A 17,250-nucleotide genomic window follows, 5' to 3' on the forward strand; every position below is an offset into this window, starting at 1 on the left:
CCCCAGTGTCCTACCTGAAGATGCCATTAGGGATTAAACCTGGGATGTGCTGCGTGCAAAGTAGATGTTCTACCATGGAGCCTACAGAAGACGTGGACGCACAATGAGCTGCCTTTAGGGTAGAGATGGAGAAGCATGCCCCCCAGCGGTCAAAGATAAAGGGAGTTGGGAGTCCGGCAAAAGCTGGAAGGGCTACAGGCTCCCCAATTCCTGCTGTAGACCAGCTTGGGCCTTTTGTACCGTTAGCTCAGAATGATCTACAGGTACAGCATTAGGGGTGGGCAGCACTGGGCACCGGCCCAGGCCAATCCGTATTTTATGGAAATGGACTGCCTTCAAGTCAATCCCGACTTACGGTGACCCTATGAATAGGGATTTCATGGTAAGCGGTTTTCAGAGGGGGGTTGCCATTGCCTCCCTCTGAGGCTAGTCCTCCCCAGCTGGCTAGGGCCTGCTCAGCTTGCCACCGCTGCACAAGCCAGTGCCTTCCTTGTCCACAACTGCCAGCTGGGGGGCAACTGGGCTCCTTGGGACTCTGCAGCTTGCCCACGGCTGCACAGGTGGCAGGACACATAACCCCTGAGCCACTCACTGTGGGGGTGCTCTTTAGCTGGCCCTTGAGACCCAGGAGACACGAGCGGGGATTGGAACTCGCAGACTCTGGACTCCCAGCCAGGCTCTCCTCCCCACTGTGCTATACCAGCTTCTTTTTAAAAATAATACCCCTTTTAAAAAAAGGTCTCGGATGAAAGTGTGAATTGCCAGTAGATGGCGCTGTGGCGTAGTATCTGCTGAATGGACATTGAGTCAACGTCTTCGCCTAGATAGGCCAGTGGCACCTGCATCAACACCTGCTGATTGGGGCCAGTGTTGTAGCTGCTGGACTTCCTTTGATCAGCTGTCTTTGGATCCTGCCAAAAATGAAAAACTTTGCATAAACAAGCCATTCTTTTTGGCACTCAGTTACACACTCAAAGAGGCACCTAAAACTATTCTTCGAAGGGCACCCCCAGCACCCAAGATCATTCAAGAGTTAACCCTGTGGCATGCAAAAATATGTGTACATAAGGAGGGAGGTAAAGGCAAGCAGAGCCGTTCTGAAATGGAGTCATCACTGCCTTTGGAAACCTGCAAGGGAGTGGCTGCTGTGCACCATTGCAGCGTTTTGGAGCATCCTGTCCAGCTACTGCTAAACCAGTGGTTCCCAAACTTCCCATCCCAGCAGACCACTGGAAAATTGCTGATGGTCTTGGCAGGCCACTTGGTGGTTTTTCTGCCTGCTGCAGGAAGTGCAATGTGCTGTGCTAGTAGGATCTCTAATTGTACTTGTGCTGCTTTCCTTACATTGTAATTTTCTTGCAGTTTGCATTCTGTAGAATTCAGATTGTAATGCTGTAAAGTGCAAGACACGAGAGAGATACAAATACAGTTAAAAATCACTGTGAATACATCATGTGGACATGCCTGCAGACCACCTGAATGAAGCTTGTCAAGGAACTTTCTGAGTGTATTTTGGGGGAAGGAGTTCAGCACCTTGGATAGTTCCTTGAAAGGAAGTCGGGCTAAGACCTGGAGTGACGTCCACTAACCTACTGACATGGAGCCACCAAGGGTGTGCTAAACCAAAGGCAGCAAACCTCTGAACAAGAGGCTGCACGCAGCTCTCCAACCTCTGTCTGGCGCTTCCTTATTTATAATTATTTATTATTTGATTTATATCCTGCCCTTCCTCCCAGCAGGAGCCCAGGGCGGCAAACAGAAGTGCTAAAAACACTTTAAAACATCATAAAAAAACATTAAAATACATTAAAACAAAACAGCATTAAAAACATTTTTTAAAAGCTTTAAAAACATCTTTTTTTAAAAAAGGGTTAAAAACATATTATTAAGGAAAACATATTAAAAGCCATTCTAACACAGACACAGACTGGGATAGGTCTCAACTTAAAAGGCTTCCTTCTCAAACAATGGCAGTATTGTACTTTTTAAAGAATAATTATTAAAAATCCTCTGCACTTATTTGAAAGTAACCCCCATCAAACCCAATAGGGTGCACAATCTGCTGTCCCTCCCAACCTGCCAGATTGCTCAGTGTGACTCATGTCGGGGCCAGCCCCGATGAGACTCCCAAATACAAAATGCCAGCTGTAAGAACTAGAGATGTTTGGCTGTGCCTTATTTGTGAACAGACCTCCCACAACCAGACAGAGGGATGGGGTGGCTGGAAGGGGGAAGAGCACACGCTTAGCGGATGCAACTTCAGAGAGCAAAAGGGATGGCATCAGTGGTTATGTGGTTTAGGCTAAGGAGACCCAACCCGGGCCCAGAGAAAGATGAGGGTGGTTGGCATTAGCACCCGAGCCAAGCTGTGGAATTGGAATCATGTCCTTGAAAGCCCTTAAATCCCCCAATGTTTTTCATAACCATGAACATCATCAGTGAGCTGTAAAGCTAGGTCCTCTTCCAAAGGACATGCATCATATTCCTTAGGTGCCCTCTGTTGGTTGGAAAAAGAATGGGGACGTCATCTGCCTTCCATCAATGGAAATGGAAACGGACTGCCTTCAAATCGATCCCGACTTATGGCGACCCCATGAATAGGGTTTTCATGGTAAGCAGTATTCAGAGGTGGTTTACCATTGCCTCCCTCTGAAGCTGAGAGGCAGTGACTGGCCCAAGGTCAGCCAGTGAGCTTCATGGCTGCATGGGGACTGGTCTCCCAGGTTGTAGTCCAACACACTAACACCTACGCCACACTGGCTCTCATCTGATATGCTCAGGGAAGCTGATCTGCCCCTCCTTCCTTTGTCGTGTTCTTTGACTGTCCGAGGAGAGAGGAGACATCTCTATCTTTGCTCTCTCTCCTGAGCCATGAGGGCAATATCCAAGTCTGGGCATTGCGCCTCCAACTTAGTTAGAACTAGGTATGCCTTTCCTATCTACTATGTATTTCTAAAAATAAAATAGCTTTTCTTATTTTACTCAGTCTTAAGTCTCAGTGATATAAATGCAGAGTAAAAGCTTGCTACTTAGGTAAACACACACACACAGCTCAGACCGCTGAGGATCTCTGCATATATACAAACTCCCATAACACTCACAGGGTTGTTGTGAGGATAATATGGAGAAGGGGGGAAACCACTCATGCCATCTTGAGCTCCTTGGAGGAACAGAGTGGGATACACATGTAATAATGAATAAAATAATGAATAAACTTGGTGCTTTTGTTAACACTGTGCTTCAATGCAAGAGGGGGCAGGGAAGACTCCCAAATCACCTTGAATCAACTTCGTTCTTCGACAATCATCATCATCATCATCTACGGCCATACTACCCTGAACACGCCCAATCTCATCTGATCTCGGAAGCTAAGCAGGGTCAGGCCTGGTCAGCCTAAATGCATTGGCAACCTACTGTAGGGCAGTTATGACTTAGCATCATGGCAAACTCAGCCAGTGTGGGCCGAGGGGACTGTACCCCAAATGCAGTGGCTAAGAAACTAATGAACCTACCCACTCCCTTAGATCTTCATCTGAAGCTTTTCTCCAGATCCCCCCTCTGGGTGGCAACCAGGGAGAGGGCCTTTTCAGTTGCGGCCCCCATCCATGGAATGTGCTCCCCAGTGAGGTCCACCTGGCACCTCCAAGGCCATCTTTTCGGCACCAGCTCAATACTTGTCTTTTCCCATGCTATTAATGGACTAAGATTCTGTTGCTTGTTTTCATTCTGCTGCCAAACTTTCTGGGGCTGATATGGAAGCTGTGGTTTTGTTCTTTTGTTTTTACGACATGATATATTTGCATTTTTAACAATGTTTGTGTTATTTGATTTACTTATTATTTGATTTATATCCCGCCCTTCCTCCCAGCAGGAGCCCAGGGCGGCAAACAAAAGCACTAAAAACACTTGAAAACATCATAAAAACAGACCTTAAAATACATTAAAACAAAACAACTTTAACAACTTTTTTTTTAAGAATGCAAGAAGAGCCTGCTGGATCAGGCCAGTGGCCCATCTAGTCCAGCATCCTGTTCTCACAGTGGCCAACCAGGTGCCTGGGGGAAGCCCGCAAGCAGGACCCGAGTGCAAGAACACTCTCCCCTCCTGAGGCTTCCGGCAACTGGTTTTCAGAAGCATGCTGCCTCTGACTAGGGTGGCACAGCACAGCCATCATGGCTAGTAGCCATTGATAGCCCTGTCCTCCATGAATTTGTCTAATCTTCTTTTAAAGCCGTCCAAGCTGGTGGCCATTACTGCATCTTGTGGGAGCAAATTCCACAGTTTAACTACGCTCTGAGTAAAGAAGTACTTCCTTTTGTCTGTCCTGAATCTTCCAACATTCAGCTTCTTTGAATGTCCACGAGTTCTAGTATTATGAGAGAGGGAGAAGAACTTTTCTCTATCCACTTTCTCAAGGCCATGCATAATTTTATATACTCCTATCATGTCTCCTTTGACCCGCCTTTTCTCTAAACTAAAAAGCCCCAAATGCTGCAACCTTTCCTCGTAAGGGAGGCGCTCCATGTCCTTGATCATTCTGGTTGCCCTCTTCTGAACCTTTTCCAACTCTATAATATCCTTTTTGAGATGAGGCGACCAGAACTGTACACAGTATTCCAAATGCGGCCGCACCACAGATTTATACAACGGGATTATGATATCGGCTGTTTTATTTTCAATACCTTTCCTAATTATTGCTAGCATGGAATTTGCCTTTTTCACAGCTGCCGCACACTGGGTCGACATTTTCATTGTGCTGTCCACTACAACCCCAAGGTCTCTCTCCTGGTCGGTCACCACCAGTTCAGACCCCATGAGCGTATATGTGAAATTAAGATTTTTTGCTCCAATATGCATAATTTTACACTTGTTTATACTGAATTGCATTTGCCATTTTCCCGCACATTCACTCAGTTTGGAGAGGTCTTTTTGGAGCTCTTCACAATCCCTTTTTGTTTTAACACTCCTGAACAATTTAGTATCATCAGCAAACTTGGCCACTTCACTGCTCACTCCTAATTCTAGGTCATTAATGAACAAGTTGAAAAGTAAGGTCCCAATACCGATCCTTGAGGGACTCCACTTTCTACAGCCCTCCATTGGGAGAACTGTCCGTTTATTCCTACTCTCTGCTTTCTGCTTCTTAACCAATTCCTTATCCACAAGAGGACCTCTCCTCTTATTCCATGACTGCTAAGCTTCCGCAGAAGTCTTTGGTGAGGTACCTTGTCAAACGCTCTTTGAAAGTCTAAGTACACTATGTCCACTGGATCACCTCTATCTATATGCTTGTTGACACTCTCAAAGAATTCTAATAGGTTACTGAGACAGGACTTTCCCTTGCAGGAGCCATGCTGGCTCTGCTTCAGCAAGGCTAGTTCTTCTATGTGCTTAGTTAATCTAGCTTTAATAATACTTTCTATCAGTTTTCCAGGGACAGAAGTTAAGCTAACTGGCCTGTAATTTCCGGGATCCCCTCTGGATCCCTTTTTGAAGATTGGTGTTACATTTGCCACTTTCCAATCCTCAGGCATGGAGGAGGACCCGAGGGACAAGTTACATATTTTAGTTAGCAGATCAGCAATTTCACATTTGAGTTCTTTGAGAACTCTCGGGTGGATGCCATCTGGGCCCGGTGATTTGTCAGTTTTTATATTGTCCATTAAGCCTAGAACTTCCTCTCTCATTACCACTATTTATCTCAGTTCCTCAGAATCCCTTCCTGCAAATGTTAGTTCAGGTTCAGGGATCTGCCCTATATCTTCCACTGTGAAGACAGATGCAAAGAATTCATTTAGCTTCTCTGCAATCTCCTTATCGTTCTTTAGTACACCTTTGACTCCCTTATCATCCAAGGGTCCAATCACCTCCCTAGATGGTCTCCTGCTTTGAATGTATTTATATAATTTTTTGTTGTTGGTTTTTATGTTCTTAGCAATGTGCTCCTCAAATTCTTTTTTAGCATCCCTTATTGTCTTCTTGCATTTCTTTTCCAAAGTTTGTGTTCCTTTTATTTTCTTCATTCGGACAAGACTTCCATTTTCTGAAGGAAGACTTTTTGCCTCTAAGAGCTTCCTTGACTTTGCTCGTTAACCATGCTGGCATCTTCTTGGCCGTGGTTGTACCTTTTGTGATCTGTGGTATGCACTCCAGTTGAGCTTCTAATATAGTGTTTTTAAACAACTTCCAAGCATTTTCGAGTGATGTGACCCTCTGGACTTTGTTTTTCAGCTTTCTTTTTACCAATCCCCTCATTTTTGTGAAGTTTCCCCTTTTGAAATGAAATGTGACCGTGTTGGATTTTCTTGGCAATTGGCCATTTACATGTATGTTTAATTTAATAGCACTATGGTCACTGCTCCCAATCGGTTCGACAACACTAACATCTCGCACCAGGTCCCAGTCCCCACTGAGGATTAAGTCCAGGGTTGCCGTCCCTCTGGTCAGTTCCATGACCAACTGGTTTAGGGCATAGTCATTTAGAATATCTAGAAATTTTGCTTCTTTGTCGTGACTGGAACACATATGCGGCCAGTCTATGTCCGCGTAGTTGAAGTCACCCATTACTACCACATTTCCTAGTTTGGATGCTTCCTCAATTTCATATCTCATCTCCAGGCCTCTCTGAACATTTTGGTCAGGGGGACGATAGATCGTTCCCAGTATTAAATCCCTCCTGGGGCATGGTATCACCACCCACAACGATTCTATGGAGTCCACCTCTTTTGGGGTTTCGAGCTTGCTGGATTCAATGTCTTCTTTCATGTATAGAGCGACTCCGCCACCAATACGTCCTTCCCTGTCCTTCCGATATAGTTTATATCCAGGGATAACCGTATCCCACTGGTTTTCTCCATTCCACCAGGTCTTGGTTATGCTCACTATATCAGTGCTCTTCTCTAAGACCAAGCACTCCAGTTCTCCCATCTTGGTTCAGAGGCTCCTAACATTAACGTACAGGCACTTGTAAGCAGTGTCTCTCTTCAAGTGTCTTTGGCACTTTTGGTTTGGCCTGTGGTAATTTTGCCCTTCTGAATTTATATCCTGTGCCCCTGCTCTCACAATGCCTACTTCTAGGCCTACCCCTTTCAAAATTTCATCATTTCTTTGGTCTTTATCCCAGGGGGGAGGTTTATTCCGAACCGTACCTTCCTCAGCTCCTGTTGGGTTTTCCCCCTCAGTCAGTTTAAAAGCTGCTCTGCCACCTTTTTAATCTTAAGTGCCAGCAGTCTGGTTCCATTCTGGTTCAAGTGGAGCCCGTCCCTTTTGTACAGGCCCGGCTTGTCCCAAAATGTTCCCCAGTGCCTAACAAATCCAAACCCCTCCTCCCAACACCATCTTCTCATCCACGCATTGAGACTACAAAGCTGTGCCTGTCTGGCTGGTCCTGCGCGTGGAACCAGTAGCATTTCAGAGAAAGCCACCTTGGAGGTCCTGGCTTTCAGCATCCTACCTATCAACCTAAATTTTGCTTCCAGGATCTCACAGCTATATTTCCCCATGTCATTGGTGCCAACGTGCACCACAACCACTGACTCCTCCCCAGCACTGTCTACCAAGCTATCTAAACAACGGGCTATATCCGCAACCTTCGCACCAGGCAGGCAAATCACCTTGCGGTCTATATGCCCATCACACACCCCATTGTCTATGTTCCTAATGATCGAATCGCCCACTACAAGGATCCCTCCACCCCCCGGAGATATATCCTCGGCACGAGAGGATAGCTGCTCATCCCCCAAGGAATGGGTCCCTTCTAAGGGATTGTTTCCCTCTTCCTCGGCTGGATGCTCTCCTTCCCCGAGACCATCATTCTCCATGATAGCAGGAGAGCTATCATCCTTGGAGTGGGACACAGCTATAGTGTCACTGAAGGCCTCATCCACACACCTCTCTGTGTCTCTCAGCTTTTCCAGGTCAGCCACCTTGGCCTCAAGGAAATGAAGTCGTTCCCAGAGAGCCAGGAGCTCATTGCACCAAGAGCACACCCATGACTTCTGTCCAACGGGCAAATAGTCGTATATGCTGCAGGCAGTGCAAAACACTGGAAAGCCCCCACACCCCTGCTGGCTTCTTACCTACATAGTTTTGTTTAAGGTTTATTAGGTTAATGGGTTGGACACTGCAGTTTACTTGAGGTCAGGGAACAGACGGGCCCTGCTGCTGAACTCGCTCTGCTGCTTAACTCGCCTTGATGCTTTGTCAGCTGGGGCCTTGACGCTGCTTAACTCGATGCTTTGTCAGCTGGGGCCTTGACGCTTCATCAGCTGGGGGCTCCCTCTAGCTCGTGGAGCAGGCTCCCTTGCTAGGGTGCTCTGAATTTATATGTGTGGTTGGTCCCTCCCAGATACTGCTGCCAGCCAGTGATGTGTTAATTGAGGCTGATGGCTCAACTGTCAGCTGGGGCTTAACTCTTTAGGATAATCTCAGACTTCCTTCCTTGGGGGGGGGCTGTTTAAGGACTTTGGCTAGTGGTCCTAAGAAAGGTTAACTAGTTTTTACTCTATTTTTTATTTTAGTTACTGACAAGAACCACCTTTATCAGTGCAAGTTCCCCTGTAGTTTTAAGTGGTGCCTTGCACTCTGGCCTGGGCAAACTAGACTAGCTTTTGGCTGCTTTTAATCTAGGCAGGGGGCTGAGACTTCCAGGCGAGTCTTTTTTATTTTTTGTATTCCCACCTAGAACAGCCTGACCTTTTTTTAACCTAGGGAAAACAGAGCTTGTGTTTGTGTTTAAGGAAGGCTAAAGCTGCCCTTTTTTGCAAAGACTGAGCTGACTCTCTCCCTGTGTGTATTGGTGGAGTTTCCTCCAACTGGAATTTAGCCTTGTTTACAGTGTCCCCTGAAGCTTTCCTGCTAGGGTGGTGTTGAACACTAGCTTTCTATAGGCTTCCTGCCCCTAGGATCTGTCTCCTAAGATATAGGTGTCAAAGACTTGTCCCCCTGGGGTCCCTTGTCAGTTCTCTTTGCTTCCGAGAACAGTCCCAATTCTACTGGGTCCCTGCTTCCCAGGCAAAATTTTCCCTCGTCTAGGAGTAGTTACTCCCAATAGCACTGCCACCACCCTTCCTCCGGTTCCTTTCTCTGAGGGAAGGGACCTCAGAGCCCAACGTGAATTGCAAGGGATTAACCCTCGTTAACTATCAGTGGCAGTAGCGTTCAGCAGCCAAGGTCTAGATTCAGAATCCTCAGTTTCAAGCCAATACACGCCGTTTGCAAAAGTATAGTTTATTTAAAAGTAAAAGCATTGGTATTTACAAGAGAGAGCAGCCGTTTGTTTCCTTACAGATAATCACCCACAGATGGGTTACCCGAGGCACATTGGTATGACAAAAGGAGAGAGGTTCAGTACAGACAAATGAGTAAAATAACGAACTTACTAAGCTAGTCCTATACTCACACAGATCAGCCTGGTTCCCGAAAAGGCTTTTCTTGTCGTATGTCAGCAAGTCCCAGTAGATTAAGATAGGGAACTCTCTTGGAAGTTTTTCCTTCCCTTTTTATGGAGTTTAACAGTCACCAAAGAGGGGGGGAAGCAAATAGTCATCTCCTGCCTCTGCAGGGGTTTATTCCTTTGAAGTCTTTGACGATAAGGGGGGCAAATAGCATGATCTACAACACCCCTTCTTCCTGGCTCCTGCCCCCAGGAAGCTGATAAGGACTAGGGATTAGTTACATCCCTTTGCCCAGGTTGTTGATTGCCTGTCTGATACAGGACTGCGGGTAGGGAGTCCTATGGAAGCACAGGCTCCCAGAATTCTCTCTGGCTGACCCATTTCAGCTTGACCAAAGTTAGCTATTCTTGACAATAGGTTCTTTCAGGGTTTGGCTCCTGGCTCAAGGTGACCCTAGGCTACTTATTACTCTGAGCTGTTTTAATTCAATGAAATAATGAAATAAAGGGGTGCTACTTACCCTCTTCTCGCTCTGCTGCTTAACTCGCCTTGACGCTTTGTCAGCTGGGGGCTCCCTCTTGCTCGTGTTTTTAAACAAGCTTTAAAAACATCTTAATTAAAAAGGGTTAAAAAGACATATTGCTTAGAGGACAAAAATGTTTTAAAAAAACATACTAAAAAGCAATTCCAGCACAGATGCAGACTGGTTGTGTGTTGTGTGTATGCTCAGAGATCTTTGGGCAACATGCAGCTAACAAATCTAAATAATAATAATAATAATAATAATAATAATACAAGTTAGTGACCATCACTGCCTCTTGTGGGAGTGAGTTCCACAGTTTATGTGCTGCATGAAGAAGGGTTGTTGTTTTTCTCTCCTGAATCTTCCAATGTTCAATTTCATTGGGTGGCCCTGACTCAGTTCAAGTTTATGGGGAAGGACTATCTATAAACATGATAAGCTGAATATATGCATGCCATGGTAAGAAGCTGTAAAAGTTAATGTATCAATGTTAGTATTAAATGATCATAAAATGTCAGAACATAAGAAGAGTCTGGCTGCTGGATTAGACCAGTGGCCCACCTAGTCTAACATCCTCCCCTTGCTGTAGCCCTAACCCTAACGCTAACCCTTGTGAGTTTCCCATTGGGGCATCTGGTTAGCCACTGCGAGAACAGGAGACCAGACTAGATGGACCACTGGCCTGATCCATCAGGCTCTTCTGATGTTCTTATGAGTCTTTGAAAAAGTCGTCCATATCCAGTTATCCCGTCCAAAGTATATTCTTGAATGTTGTATTCGCATCAATGTTTATCCCTTTTATATAACCATTTGGTGTTGGCCATGTGGAAAGCAAAGGGCAGGTTGGCATGCCCATTGATTTTCTTCCTGCTTTGTACCCATTAAACCTTAATGACCCAATTGTTCCTGATGAGATACCTCCTTGAATAGACGGCAGCTCGTTCCTTGTAGGGGAAGTAGTAGAGATATCAAGAGGATTTAAGCCATCATGTGAGACGGGGTATACTGCAGAGGTATCCACTCAGCCAACCCAGAAAGACATTTTCCTACATAGAGCCATCATGAAGCTATCAGCAGGCCTCTTTGCCAGGCTGGTGCTGTTGTGGGAGGTGATGACGGCCACTAATGAGGTACAGGGAGCAGAATCTGCTGAGCAGAAGAAATGTACATTCTTCCAAACACTTGGAGTTCTAGGGAAAGAGCTGGTACCAAAGGACTGGGTTGCATCCAACTACGTCCTACTTGGAGTAGACCCATTGAAATGGGTCTGAACCTAAGTTGGTCATGCCCATTCACTTCAATGGGCCAACTCTGAGTAGGATTAGCAATGGATGCAACTCATCATATCAATTGCAAATGTTAACTGCACTCGTGTGGCATAAAACTCTATAGGTCTCAACCCTTTGGCCCAAACCTTGCAAAGGTGCACTTCAAGGCTGAGAGAAGGGGGAGCATCATTCCACCTGCAATCGCTACTTTCCCCAGCTCATTTTAAAACAGCATGGTTGTATTTTTATTTTAATTGGTTCTAAAGAACATTTGGGTATAAAAATTTGATAAATTTTAAAAGTTTGCATTGGGCTAGTTTTTGACTACAAGTGAACCTGATGCTGGCACCATGATATAGGAATTCCAGAGTGAAGCACTCTGTGCATGGTCAGAGCCTATGGACTCCCCAAAGCCCAGAAAACTAGAATTTCTCATTTGGGGGGGTGAGATCTGTATAAATTTGTATATTGGGAGTCTATACCCACACGTTTACCCATATTTTCAGGGGGGAAATGCAGTCTCCATAAACCGGGTCACCTGCTAACACTTTCCAGCCAATTCAGTTTTTTGTCAATTCCACTTCTATACACCTACCTGAGGGGTAAGACCTGTTGAACTCATCCAGGCTTACTTCTGGATAGGCATGTATATATGATTGACTGTCAGATGTAGATTGTAAGAGACATAAGACAACCTGTTATATCCAACGTTAATTTTAAGTAAGTGGGCAAGTGAGGGCTGGCTGAGAGCAGATGGAGGCTGGTGGGGCAGTGGCCCAGTAGTCCTAATAGACCAGCCTTCACTGCTCTTTCTCCGGGAGTGAATCGGTCAGCTGTTTTATCCTGGTTCAGCTCTACACCATCCGATATACCACCTTCCGTGGGGCAGTGCACAATTAGGCAAGTGTCGTATCAAATCCTAGGAACACAGAGAGCTGCTTTGTACTGAGTCAGGCCATTAGTCCATCTAGATCAGTACTGTCTACACTGACTGGCAGCAGCTCTCCAGGATTTCAGACAGCCTCTCTTTGGTAGCTCACCGTGCAAGCACACTCGCCTCTAGTTTCCTCTCTGCGATTAGGGGCTGGGCTGAACGCCCATGGAAATGAACTTTTCTCCCCACATAAAAACTGAAAACAGATTCACAAGCAGTGGAGGCTGGTCCATTAGAATGAATGGGGCAGTGGTCTCTAAACAAGTGGCAACTCCTCTGTGAGGGAAAGTTATGACATTTGGGGCTTTATAGTTTACGGAGAAGGCGAGTAAGAGGTAACTTAACAGAAGCGTATTATACACGGTGTGGAGAAAGCGGTTGGAGAGCATTTTTTTCCCCACGCTCATATAACACTAGGAAACCTGGACATTCATGAAGCTGAATGTTGGAAGATTTAGGGCAGACAAAAGCAAGGACCTTTTCACACGGCACAGAGTTGAACTATGGGATTTGCTCCAACAGGAGGCAGTGATAGCCATGAACTTGGATGGCTTGAGAAAAGGGTGAGACAAATTCACAGAGGACATCACGGGCTGCTAGTCCTGATGGCTACGTTCTAGGTCCACTGCTGGAGCCAGTATACTTCTGAATGCCAGTTGCTGGAAACCGCAGGAGGGAGGAGTGCTCTTGTCTTGCAGGCTTCCCATTGTGGCATCCGCTTGGCCACTGTGAGATCAGGAGGCTACACTAGAGGGACCTTTGGGGTCCGATCCAGCAGGCTCTTCTGATGTTCTTATGGTATGACAGAGTGTGGTGCATACTGCGTAGTGTCAGAGAAACACACAAGCACATGAATGGCTACGCATTTATAATTTCTTGCTCAGCGGTTGAGTAGATACGAGGAGATGCCCAGTTCAGTGCAAAGTTCTAGCAAAGTACCTATCATGGGCATACAATGAAATGTAGAAGGTAAGGAGCAACAACATCTAATGGAAACAGATTTAATTATTCAGTCAGTATTGGGAAACAGAGCTTAGTTATAAAAAAATATATTGTCACCAGAGTGTAGGACACAGAATAATGGGCTCAGGTTCCAGGAAGCCAGACTTTGAATGCGTGGTGGTGGGGTGGTAAGACAACATTAGCGAGCCAAAGCGACATCCTACAGAATATCTCCAAAGTATGTTTGGACAAAAGGGGGGCATGTCAGGGGTAGAACCAGGACACAGATTGGAACCAATGCCCCCCTGGGCTGCCACCCCCCCAAAATACTTCAAGGATGGTGGAACTACCAAGAAGATCCCCTCTACCAATCATAACACCGGAGAAAGTCTGTAAAAATATAGACACAGGAATGCTGGATGACTTGTTTGGCTGAGCTTTATTATGGGGTGGGACCATTGCAAGCGAGACCAAAGTGCATGAAGAGGAACCAATGGTGATGGACTGATGTTTGAGGAGCATATGCTGAATCTCAGCATCCTTGGGGAGTAGGGATCAGGTAGGTTGGGACTAGATGAACCTGAGCATCACATGGTGTGGTTCCAGAAGCAGAAGGTGCATCAAGGAGGGTTAACAGGCAGCAAGATGGTTCCAGACAACTTTTTTATGACATAGCCACAGGGTAGTCCGGTGCAGGTTGATAATATATTACTTTGGGTTCCTGACTTTGGTCAATTGTTCCTTTTAGAGATTGCAAAGCTTCTACACCCCTCTTTGTGTTTTCAGCACGTTTCCTGATTTGTCGATTCCGGTCATGCAATGCTTCCTGTTGATTGCAAAGAGGAGAGGACTGATATATCCACCCACCTTCAGGACACAACCATCCTCCAGCAATGAGTGTGGACTGGCACCTTTCTCACTTGGCCAGCCATGAAAGAGCCTCTATCACTGCATCTGCCTCACAGGCAGAAGGTCTCAAGTTCAATCCTCAGCATCTCCAGCAAGAGCCGGGATATACCTCTGCCTGAAACCCAGGAGAGCTGCTGCCAGTCAGAGTAGACAATACTGAGCTAGATGGGCCAATGTAAGACAGCTTCTCATGTTTCTATTTAGATCAGCCCCTTCTTAGGACTGTGAGGACTAGGACCTTGCTTTATCTTATTTTTTTGATATGATATGATATGATAGAATCTTTATTGCAAGGCCATAGGCCAGCGCAAATATACACAGATATATAAATTCAATACATAGAATATACATATATGAATACAGAAAACAGAGAAAGGAGAGTTGAGGTAAAAAATAGTTTTAAAATTATTCACAAGCATCAAAAGCAAACAGTAGTTTAAAAAAAACCATATTCTCATATAGTCCTTTATTACCTTTGTTTAATATTAACCTTTATTTGTTATTTGGAAGATAATTCTGAAGTGAATTTAACTCTCAATTTCTGGGCTGTTAGAGCAAATAGAGCTACCTTACACGTTACTTGAAAATTTTGATCTGACATTAAAAAGACTATTTTTTCCTCATCCGTAATCAGCCCATCTGCAGCCAACCATTTCTGCAGGAGGTGAGACGTAAGGTTTTGATATATTGTGCAGTAGAGAAGATTTATTTTTAATGGAAGGACTGTAGCTGAGTAGCAGAGAATCCTCTTTGCGTGCAAAAGGCAATGGGTTCAACCCCCAGCATGGGTTCAACCCCCTGGGAAAAGTTCCTGGCTGAAACTCAGAACAGCTGCTGCCAGTCAGAGTAGACAATACTGAGCTAGATAGACAAATGTATTATTATTGTTATTGCTATAATAATAATAATAATAATAATAATAATAATAATAATAATAATAATAATAATAATAATAATAATAATTTGTATCCTGCCTTTTCCCCAGAACTGGGACTCAAGGAAGCTTATAAAAATTAAAATGAATACACTTAAAAACATATGTGGTTAGTGAAAATGTAGTTAAACTAGCTATAAAATTAAAGCCATTTAAAAAATAGCAATTAAAAAGAACAAAAATATAATGAATTAAAACAGCTCCCTATTTCATAGTCCTTGCAGCAGCTCCCAAGAGCCTGTCGGGCCAATGGCCTGACTCACCGCAAATAAACTTTCTATGTTCCTATTACTCCATCCGGCCTCAGACATCCGGATGCCTTCCTTCAGGCGAAGAGCCATAGGCCAGTGGCAGAGTGCATGGTATAAACATTTGTATCCTGCCCTTCCTCCCAGAAGAGCCCTGGTTGGCAAACACACCATAGTTATAGCATTTAAGAACGTCTGAAAGCAATTCCAGTACAGTTACAGTTGTATCCAGTGCGAGTCGTACTCAGAGTAGACCCATTCTGGTTAATGGATAGGACAAACGTAGGTACATTCATTTCAATGGGTCTCCTCTGAGTGTAACTTGATTGGACACAACCCAGGGAGTTCCAACTCAGTGTCAACAGAATGAAGACGCCTCCCTTGAGCTGGCCCATTTGGGCCCCTCTCTTCCCTCCAGAAATCAGTATCCTCCTGAATGCCAGTTGCTGGGAATCACAGGAGGGGAGAGGCCTGTTGTTCTCAGGTCCTGCCTGGGTGCTTCCCCTTGATGCATCCCTTCCACTTACCTGGTTGCCCTGGGCTGAGTCCTCTGCCTGTACCTCATCAATGGTTACCACAGCCCACATTAGCAGCAAAGCGGCTATCAGGCTGGCAGAGACTTTCATGATGGCTCCTCTTTCCCAGTTGGTGGAGAGGAAAAGCTGCTACTTTGGTCTGTTCTGTCCAAGGTCATGGCTTCAGCCCTTGTTATATATCCCTCAATGAGGAAGAACCTAGAGTCACTCCCAGCCATTCAACTGGCTTTTCTTATCAGGAACAATTCGACTCGTAGCCCATGAATGGCTGTGGAGCAGGAAGGAAGTCAGTTGCTACTCCTTTGTCCTTCATGCGTGGTAGCCTCTTCCTTTTGATAGAGCCAGAGGTTGCAGGGCTCCAATCCATTAGGAGGCCTTCACAATGGTGACATTGGAAACTGGTGTGGGACCCCAAGTCCCTGAAGAAACCTCTCAGAGAAAATGGACAGAGAAATGCTGGTCTCCTTTTCTCATCACCCTCGAAGTTGGGAACCTCCAGTGAAGCTGAATGTTGGAAGACTCCGGACTGACCAAAGAAAGTACTTCACACAGTGCATTGTTAAAAACTATGAAATGTGATCCCATGAAAAGCAGTGATGGCCACCACTGTGGATAGCTTTCAAGGAAGATTAGGGAAATTCATGGAGGAGAAGGCTACAATGGCTCCTGGCCACAAAGACTATGTTCTGCCTCCTCCGTCAGAGACTGTGTGCTTCCAAATGCCTGCTGTCAGGAATCACAAGTGGGGAGAGTTGCTGTTGCACTCAGGTCCTTTTTGCTGGCTTCCCACTGGAGCACCTGGTTGGCCTCTCCAGATATGAACCTGCCTGGTCCCGTAGATCTTCCTCTGAGGCCCTTCTCCAAGTCCCCCCTCTGAGGGAGGCCCAGATGGAGGTGACAAGGGAGACGGCCTTTTCAGTTGTGGATCCCTATCTGTGGAATACACTCTCCAGGGAGGTCTGCCAGGAGCCTTCGCTAACCTCTTTTCATTACTAGACCAAGAGTTATCTTTTTCCCCCTGCTTTTGATAGGCTGAGATGATAATAGGACTGTGCACTGGATTTGCTGAGCCCCAAGCCCCAAGCCAAATTAGGGCTATTCAGAGAGATTTGGTCCTCGGCCGGGTAGGGTCCAGAGAGCCCCCTGATCTCTCTGGGTTCAGCTGCTCCCCAAGGAGGTGTGCCTGGAGCCTTCACTGACCTCTTTTCATCTTCTAAGCCATGGCAGAACCATGAGCCATTTGGGCTGATGCCATATAGCAGGTGTAGGCTGTGTGGTGCCCTCCAGATGTTTTGGACTACACCTTCCGTCATCCTTGACCATGAATGTAGCTCTGGCCAGGCAGGAGCATGGGACAGCAGAATCAGTTATGGCCTCTGGGAGGATTGCAGATGGGTCCTGCAGGAGGGCAGCAGTGCTAGATGAAAAAAGCTTTGTTAACCTTCCTAAGTATTCATACAACTCTGGGCCTTTGCTGAGACAGCATCTACCATGGCTCAGACAGCAGGACCCACTAAGAGCTATCCTGGGTCCTGATTTGCATTCCATTCCTGGCTCTGAT

Source organism: Rhineura floridana, chromosome 18 (genome assembly GCF_030035675.1).
Source record: "Rhineura floridana isolate rRhiFlo1 chromosome 18, rRhiFlo1.hap2, whole genome shotgun sequence".
Classification (NCBI taxonomy): Eukaryota; Metazoa; Chordata; class Lepidosauria; order Squamata; family Rhineuridae; genus Rhineura; species Rhineura floridana.